Source organism: Penaeus vannamei, chromosome 5, assembly GCF_042767895.1.
Source record: "Penaeus vannamei isolate JL-2024 chromosome 5, ASM4276789v1, whole genome shotgun sequence".
NCBI lineage: Eukaryota > Metazoa > Arthropoda > Malacostraca > Decapoda > Penaeidae > Penaeus > Penaeus vannamei.
In genome coordinates, this window is record NC_091553.1 from 21,703,344 (window position 1) to 21,713,343 (window position 10,000).

Consider the following 10,000-nt stretch of genomic DNA (forward strand, 5'->3'; position numbering starts at 1 on the left):
TAGTAATAATGATAATAAAAGAAATAATGATAATGATAATAAGAGTACAAATAATGATGAAATAATAATAATGGTAATAATGATAACAACAACGACAATAATAATGACAGTAATGATAATAATGGTAATGATAATATAACAATTAAGATTACAATAATGATAATGATAATAATATTGATGATAATGATAATAATCATAATGACAATGATGTTATTACAGCTACTACTACCGCTATTAATGATAATAATAATGATAATAATAATAATAATGATAATAACAATAATAATGATAACAATATTAGTAACAATTATAATAATATTTGTAATAATAATAATAATAATTATGAAAACGTTAATGAAGATAACAATAACATTAAACTTTATATTAATGATAAGGAAAATAATAACGATAGTAATGATTATGATAATAATAATGATGATAATGATAAAAATAATAATGATGATAATGATTATACAACACTAATGATAATAACAACAATAGCATTAACGATAATGACAATAATAATATCAATAAAAAATAATGATAAAGACAATAATAATAATGACAGAAAAATAATGATAATAAAAACAATGATACTGATTAATAAAATGATAATGATAAGAATGATAACAATGACAACAGAAATAACAAAATGACAATATTAAAGATTATAATGAAAATAATAATAGTATGATAATAAAAAAATGATAATAATAATGATAATTATAATAAAATGGCAATAACAGCAACAACAATGATAATAATGATAATATTAATATTATTGCTAATGGTGATGCTAATCATGATGATGATGGTGCTGTTGATGAAACTGATAATGATAGTGATAACACTGATAATGAAGATAATGATGATAAGAGTAATGAAAATAATGAGAGTGATATGGATGATGATGATGATAATGATAATAAATATGTAAATAAATGTAACAATCATAATGACTAAAATGATGATAATGTTGACGATAAAAACGATAATAATGATAATAATAATAATAATAATAATAATAATAATAATAAAAATAATAATAACAATGATAATAACAATAATAATAGTAATAAAAAATAATGATAATAATAATGATAATAATAACAATATCAATAACAACTACGATGAAAATAATAATAATAATAACAATAATAACAATGATAATAACAATAATAATATTAGTAATAATAATGATAATGATAATGATAATAATAACAATAACAGCTATGATAAAAATTATGATGATAGTAACCATAATAATGAAACTGAATGATAATAATTATAATAAAGGAAAAGTATGATAAGAACAAAAAAGAAAAGGGATGATAATCATAATTACTACCATTACAATAATACCAATATAACACTGATTGTTAAGGTTCTAACATATAAGATTACAACGAACCTTTGCCTCGGGGGCGGGGGGGAGGGGGGGACTCTATACCCCCTCCCTATCCGCAGCCGGCGTGGCACTTCATCGTAACTTCTTGTGAGTGAAATACACACCGATGGAAGGTGTGTAAAACATCTGGTTCATTAACATACACTCGGTACTGTATGTCACATTCTAGCATGAATCTGAAATAAAGTATAGCAACAATGGTTTATATTTCTATTTTATTGCAGATGAACGGAAGGAAGTGAATGAATAGTAAGCACCAAGGCGAAACGCAATCTTTAAACCCATTTATCTCAAAGTCTGATTTTAGAGAGATTCTCAACGCCTCAGTATGTTTGATTTTACTGTCTCACAAGCCGAAGGAATATATCCTTTAAAAACCGCCCCGAGATTGCATCGGGTTGTAAATACCTCGTCCATCGCTCTCAGCAGATTCTCAGGAGGGTCCATTACTCAATCCAGAGTAACATCCAATGGCCTACATGAGGATCTTTCGAACGTAACGTAAGCGTAAAAGAACTAAGAACAGTCATTGATAAGATAGAACAGTTGGAAAACGATATTAAAATAACAAAGTAATAAATACAAGATATACAGAAATAGGAGCTTGGAGTGAAAATGGCACCAGAGGCAAGGAAAGATTAGTGACAAAAAAGCCACAAATATCAATAGATAAAGGTTTTAACAACGACGTCGAAACAGACCATATGGAGATCAAGAACATCGTGAATTTGATGGAAATTTCTTAATGAGACGCCTGTCCCAGAGGCCACAAAAGCCTTTATTCCAGGAGTTCGGACAAACCTAATTTGACACAGCATCGAAGCCAAATGGTCCACGAAGATGGAAGATGTACCGAAACGGAGTGATAGGAAAAACAGATTTTGTATGATGAAAAGACAGTTCAAGGTTTACAACAATAATAATGATAATGATCATAATGATAATGATAATAATGATAATGATAATAATCATTAATGATAATGATAAATGATAAAGATGTGATAAAAAATACAAATCTTAATTTCGTATCAAATCATACAAAGATATATATCTTTACACTTAGTTTAAATAATTGAAAGTCAGTAGACATACAGATACGTTAATGACTGATAACAATAATAAATAATATCAATAAAATGAAATAAAATAGGTACATGGTGGGTCTCTATTTATTACTAGATGATTGGTGTCGATGCGTGAGAGACGCAGCAACGGCTGTCATCATGGCAGACACGAATCCTGTGTAAAACCGAAACTGAAGTCCATCACAAGCGACATGGGAGTAGAAACATGTACAGAGGGTTTTAAACAGAAGTATCTTAACATCATGTGAACAATCATTAAACAATCGGAATTAAGCATTGGCTTTAACACACAATCCTCTATGCAACTGCTCTACATGACGATTGTCTGAGTCATCGTGAGTGACCACGTGACGAAGATTTACGACATCGTTGATAAAGCGGATGTTCCGTTAGTAACCATGAATCCTGTCGCAGGCGTTTTGTACAACCGTGATTTGTTAAACAATGCACACCTTGTACGTCGGTGTTTTAAGGGCGAGCTGAACAGCTGTTATGTAATCAGCAAATTTACCAAGCACCGTTTGCAAGCCAGCTAATGAGGGGCAAAAGAGCACAGTGTTATCCGCATAGACTGAGTAATTTACATGTCGACCATTGATATGAGAATCGTTTGAACCGCCATAGTTAATACCGGTTAAACATAAAAGATAGAAAATTTTAGTGTATATATGAAAAAGTCCTGGAAAAGCCCAACAAATGGACTATGAAACTTTAAACAAGAGAAGACGTAAAAACAGTGACAGTGATACAGAAACAAATCCACCGTCCAAGCAACACCGGAACGAAGAAGCCGGAAGGAACTTCATACAGTTTCAACCAGTAGGAAACAACAACACCGAACCCAGAAATCAAGTAGGCATGAACAGAGATGTTATACTAATACAACTATCAGGGGAATCATTAATTTCAAATTTCAATAATCCAATAAAATTAACAAACGCAATTAACAAATCAGAATTTCATAAATATATAATTGAAGACACACTCAGAGTCCTAGGGATTGGGAAGGCAATAAGATTTGAAATAGAAGACTTAAAAAAAATAAGACCACTAACAGAAATAAAAAAAACTTGGACCATGGGAAATAACTTGCAAACAGCCTACATCAAGTATTAATACAGATTGCACTTACGCAACTATATATACTATATATCCAGTTGAACCAGAACTGGATATAAAAACAATTAAAAAAATAATAATAATAAGAACTATAAATGAAATCTCACACATCCAAGATGTAATAAGAATTAATAAAATCAACACCGATAAAAACAAAATTGAAAAATGGACTCCAACAAAATCATTAAGAATTACATTTAAAGGACCACTACCAGAGAGAGTTATAATTGGACACACATCCTACAAGACACAGCAATATACTTTCCCAATCCCAAAATGTTATAACTGTTTGAGATATGGACATGGGAACTTAACCTGTAAAAACAAAAAAAAGATGTAGTAGATGTAGCAGTATTAATCACGAATTTAAAAATTGTATGAATGACCAATATTGTTTCTTTTGTGATGAAAAACATATACCAAACAGCAATGAATGTGACATACATAAAAAAGCACAAGAAATCAACAAACAAAATTTTACACCAAATAACCCAGATATAAAGAAAAAACTACAACAACTAAAACCAAAATCAGAACAAACCACAAATCATAACAACAAAGACAAAGAATCCCAACAAGACAGCACAAAAATAACAAAAACAAAACATACACCACAGAGTAATGCATATCCCAGAAACACAAATCAAAACCAGAACCAGAGTACACCACAGAGCTATGCACAAGCAATAACATCAACACAAAATGTAACACCAGGACACAGAACACCTCCAAGACAAAAAATACAAAACACAGAGAGAAACCCAATCCAGTTAAAATTAACACCAGAAACAAATAAACAACAAAATAAAACAGAACCAGTAAAACCACCAAACCACACAAACAAACAAAAAAATACAAATACAGAACAATCGCCAGTAACATGGACTTTACCCACACCTATAACCCACTCCCATCATCCAAACCCAAGAACTACTCCTTTAACCCAAATACACCATCACCCATCACCCGTGCCAAACACATACACTGAAAAAACAAAAGGGAAAAAACAGAAAAGAAGAAGAAGAAGAAGAAGAAGCAGAAGATAAAGAGAATTCAAACTGGGTAACTACCACAGAAACTACAATAAAAGCAATAACAAATTTGATAAACAATATAAATTCAAAAGAAATCCTTTTTAGAAATAATAATTGAAACAACAAAAGATTTTACCCCAATTTTAAAACAAATAATTAGATTAACAAATGAATAAAATAATTCTATGGAATGCCCATTCTATCCATAGAAAAAAATCAGAATTAGATTATTTAATCTATAAAGAAAACCCAGGTGTAATCGCATTATGCGTAACTTGGTTAAAAGATAAAGATAATTTTAAAATAAATAATTATGATATAATTAGGAAAGACAGGAAAAATCAAATTGGTGGAGGGTTAATTTTAGGCATTAGGAAAGACGTGCAATTTAAAAGACTAAATTTAAATGATATGTACCAACATAGGATAGAAATCCTAGGTGTAAAAGTCCAATATAAAGAAAAATGGCTAAATATGATATTAATATATAATCCTTGTAATAATATTAGAGAAGAAGAATTTCAATACTATTATGATCAATTACAAAACCCAAAATTAATAATAGGCGACTTCAATGCACATCATCCAAATTGGAACACAAATAACAATAAATTAAATAATGTAACAGGAAAAAGTTTAGTCAAATTGATAAACCAAAACAATATTATACTCCTAACACCAAAAGGACAAATAACCAGAGTAGATCCAATAACGAATAAAGAATCTACATTAGACCTGGTTTTGGGATCACCGACGATTAATCATTTTGAAATTACAACAGGCCCACACCTAGCTAGCGACCACCTTCCAATAATCATAAAAGAAGACAATTATCAAATAAACTCAATAAACTTAGAAAGAAAGTGGAATTTCACAGAAGAAGGATGGCAGAGATACATTTCCGAACTAAACAAAATAAATGTAGATATAGAGACGATAAAAATACTGTTAGAACTGTTAAAAAAACGGGAGAGAAATTTTTCAACTACAATAGTAAAACAATAAATAATAAACCGAATAAACCATGGTGGAATAGCAAATGTAATGAAATAATAAAAAGAAGAAATAAGGTATATAATAAATGGAGGAAAAGACCAAGCATAGAGAACAGACTAAATTATAAAAAACTAGTAACAGAAGCAAAACATGTCATTGAAATGGAAAAAAGGAATTCATGGGAAAAATTTTGCGTCTCTATAGACTTTAAAACACCCACAAAAAAATATGGAATTTCATAAAAAACAAGCAGGAAAAATAACAAAAAGTAACTACCCCCTGATAAATAATAATTTCCCAGTCACCCAAATATATATAAAAAAAACTAGAACTATTTAGAAAAGAATATGAAAACATAACCAGTAGACAAACAGAAAAACTATTAACAAGAACAGAAAAAGAAGAAATATTAAATAGTAACAATGAGGATGATATAAATAAAGACATAACATTAGAAGAATTAGCATACGCTATAAGGAATACAAAAAATGGGAAAGCATATGGGCCAGATTGTATAACATATGAATTCTACAAAAATGCCCCCCCCAAAATAATAGAAATAATTTTAACAAACTTTAATAAATATTGGGAATTAGGAGATTACCCACAAGAACTAAAAACAGCAATAATTAATCCAATTTACAAATCAGATAAAGACCCATCCAAAACCAACTCATATAGATTTATTAGTAGAACACCATGTATAGGCAAAAATTTTGAAAACATAATTACACGAAGATTAAACTGGTGGATAGAGAAAAATAAGCTAGATGAAGACCTAATAGGCTTTAGACATAATCGAAACACAATAGATGCAATACAGATAATCGAAATGAAAATCAGAGAAGCAATTAAATAAAAAAATATACCCTAATATATTTAGGGAAACTATCCTTATAAAAGCAAAAAACATAGGATTAAGCGGCAAAATAATAAGATGGATAAACAATTTCCTATGCAATAGAACTTTTCAAATTAAAATCGGAGAAAAAAAAATCAGCTGTCGGAAAAATATTAAATGGAGTCCCACAAGGATCTCCAATCAGCCCAACCTTATTTAACTTAGTAATGTCAGACATAAAACTCCCAAAAGAAACTGATAAAGTAATCTATGCTGATGATATAACTCTAATAACATCAAACGAGAATCTAGTAGAAGCAAAAAATAATTTAGAACAAAGTCTAAACAAAATAAAAGAATGGGCAGAGAAATGGAAACTAAAAAATAAATCCAACCAAGAGTAAAGTAATGTGCTTCACAAATAAAAAACTAGAACAAAATCCAATAATAAAAATAGGAAACGAAGAACTAGAATACACAAATAATCATAAGATATTAGGTATGATATTCGATGCCCCCAAATTAACATGGAAAAAACACGTTGAATATGTAAAAACAAAATCGATGAATAGGATGAATATTATGAAAAAATTAACCTCACTGAGTTAGGGAGCAAACAGAGAAACATTGACAAAATTCTTTAATATATATACATAAAACCGATTATAGAATACGGAGTAACAATATATAGTGGAACAAACAAAAATGAATCTAAAAAAATTGAACAAATTCAAAACTATGCACTAAGAATTGCCACAGGATCCCTCAGATCAACTCCAATAATAGCACTGCAAACTTTAACAAATCAAATGCCAATAACAAAAAGGATAAAAGAATTAGAATGCATTCAATTGATTACAAATTTAGAAAAAGTAAACCATCTACCAATAAAACAATTATCCATAAAATGCATAGAAATCTTCAAACCGAACAAAGACAAAAAAAAAAAAAAAAAACACTTCAATATAAAATTATAGAAACATGTAAGAAATGGAAAATATAACTAAAAGTAGACACAGTCCCTAATATTTCCCCAATCCCTCCATGGTCTGACATCATAAAAGACATAGAAACAAACTTCATGGAAAACATGAATAAAAACACACCACATCAAATGATACAACATTTTCACTGCATAGAAAATACAATATGCCAAAATTACCAAAAAAATTACACAGACGGATCAAAAATAAAAGAACCAGTCTCAACAACAGCTGCCATATATATACAAAATAAAAACATTACAACCTTATGGAAATTGCCAAACAATACAGAAATAATAGAGGCAGAATTATTTGCAATAAAACAAGCACTAATTTACATAAACAACAATAGATTACAGAAAACAGTAATATTAACAGACTCACAGGCATCCATACAAACAATAAAACACTACAAACCAAGAAAATATAAACATATGATATATGAAATACAATCATTGCTACTATTACTAAACACACAAAAGCAACAAATAAAAATACAGTGGATTCCTTCACATAAAAATATAAAAGGAAACGAAATTGCAGACAAAGCAGCAAAAAAAGCTCATGAAATTAGAGATCCCATAACCATGACACAAAATTCAACAAACACAATAAGAGAAATAAAAATGAAAAAACAAGAAAACTGGAAAGACAGTTTAAAAGAAATACTAAACACAAAAAATTATCTAATCAAAGATCACAACCCACAACCATGGACAAGATCACAAAACAGAAAAATAGATGTGACCATTGCAAGACTTATGACAAAACACACAAGACTTAAAAAACATTTGCACAAACTAAAAATAGAAGCAGACCCTATGTGCCGATGGTGTAATAATCAAGAAGAAACGCCAGAACACTTAATTTTACAATGTCCGAGATTTAATTCATACAGAACAAAATTAATACAAGCATTGAACAAAATAGAAATACAAAACCCTGACTTAAATTTATTAATTACAGGAGCAAATCAACATCCTGTGAAGAAGTATTACATCTTGAGACATACAAAGATATTTCTACAAAGATCAAGAATAATAGATATAATCTGAAGATAAAGAAAAACTGCAAGAAAGGATCCAGGGAATATAGACTAAAAAATGGACTAAAACCCTATAAAAGAAGAAAGAAGAAGAACATTGATATTTGTGGCGGATCAGCTTGGTTCAAAGTCCGCCCACATAAATACTGAAAAGAAAGGGGATAGGATGCTGCCCTGTTTTACACCACACGTGGCAGCGAAGCTGGGCGATGCAGCTGAACCCTACTTTCCTCCGCCTTGCAGATCGCGCTCGGGGAAGGCGCGACGCATTCCCGCTCCGGACGCTTCTGAAGCAGGGCGGCAGGAGAGACTCGACTGCTCTGGACGTGTCCAAGAAGCGCGCGTATACCTGGGTGTTAATGAGGATAATGACAATGATATTAGTAATGAAAATATTAATAGTAATAAATATAGTGATGATAGTAATGATAATGATAATCATAATAATAATAATAATAGTAACGAAGATAATGATAGCATAATAGGAATGACAATGATAATAACAATAATAATAAAATAACGACAACTACAATGATAATGATAACAATAGTAACAATAGTGATAACAATGACATATCAATAATGATAATAATAAAGATAATAATAATAATAACAATAATGATGATGATAATAGTAATGATAATGATGCAATTAATAATGATGAAAATAATGATGATGATGATGATGATAATAATAATAATAATAATAATAATAATAACAATAATGATAATAATAATAAACGTAACAATAATAATGATAATAATAAATGGCAATAATGGTAATGATAATATGGATGATCATAATGACGATTATGTTAATAATGATAATAATAATGATGTGATAATTATAACAATAATGACGATAATGGTATGCTTTCCCTGCATCAGTCCCTGGCAGAAACAAAAACTGCATCTTCCTGTCGCATTCTCTTGCGTTTACATCATCAGAGGTATCAGCTGATTCGTACCTACCACACCCGAGCCTGGTCGACCCAAGCTCAAGGTCTATATAAGTACTTAATTAGACCTTGACCTAAGCTGACCTACATCTCCCCCTCGTGGAAGCTCTATCAACCCCCCCCTTTTGTCACGGCTGGAACAAACGTCTCCCGGAGCCTGCGTAATTAGACACTTTCGTCAGAGAGAGACAGAGAGACGACAGACAGACGACGACGACGACACACAAGATCTACCTGTCACCATCTACCTCCCATTATAAAACCACAACCCAAGACCCGTTTTACTCACCTGCACTGAGAACAACAGTCTCGTTTATATCTAATGGCAGTGGTATTCCCAACCTCTCTCGTTCATATAATGAAACTAGCAGTAGTATTAGTAATGCTAATCACAGCATCAATGATTATAAAGATTATAACAGTGATAATCAAAAGATAAGAATAATAACATGTACTTTACTTATTTTAATCATGGAGTAGTGTTGATACATGTTGTCCTTAACTGTCTAGAGTCCTCGAGAAAATTGTAGCA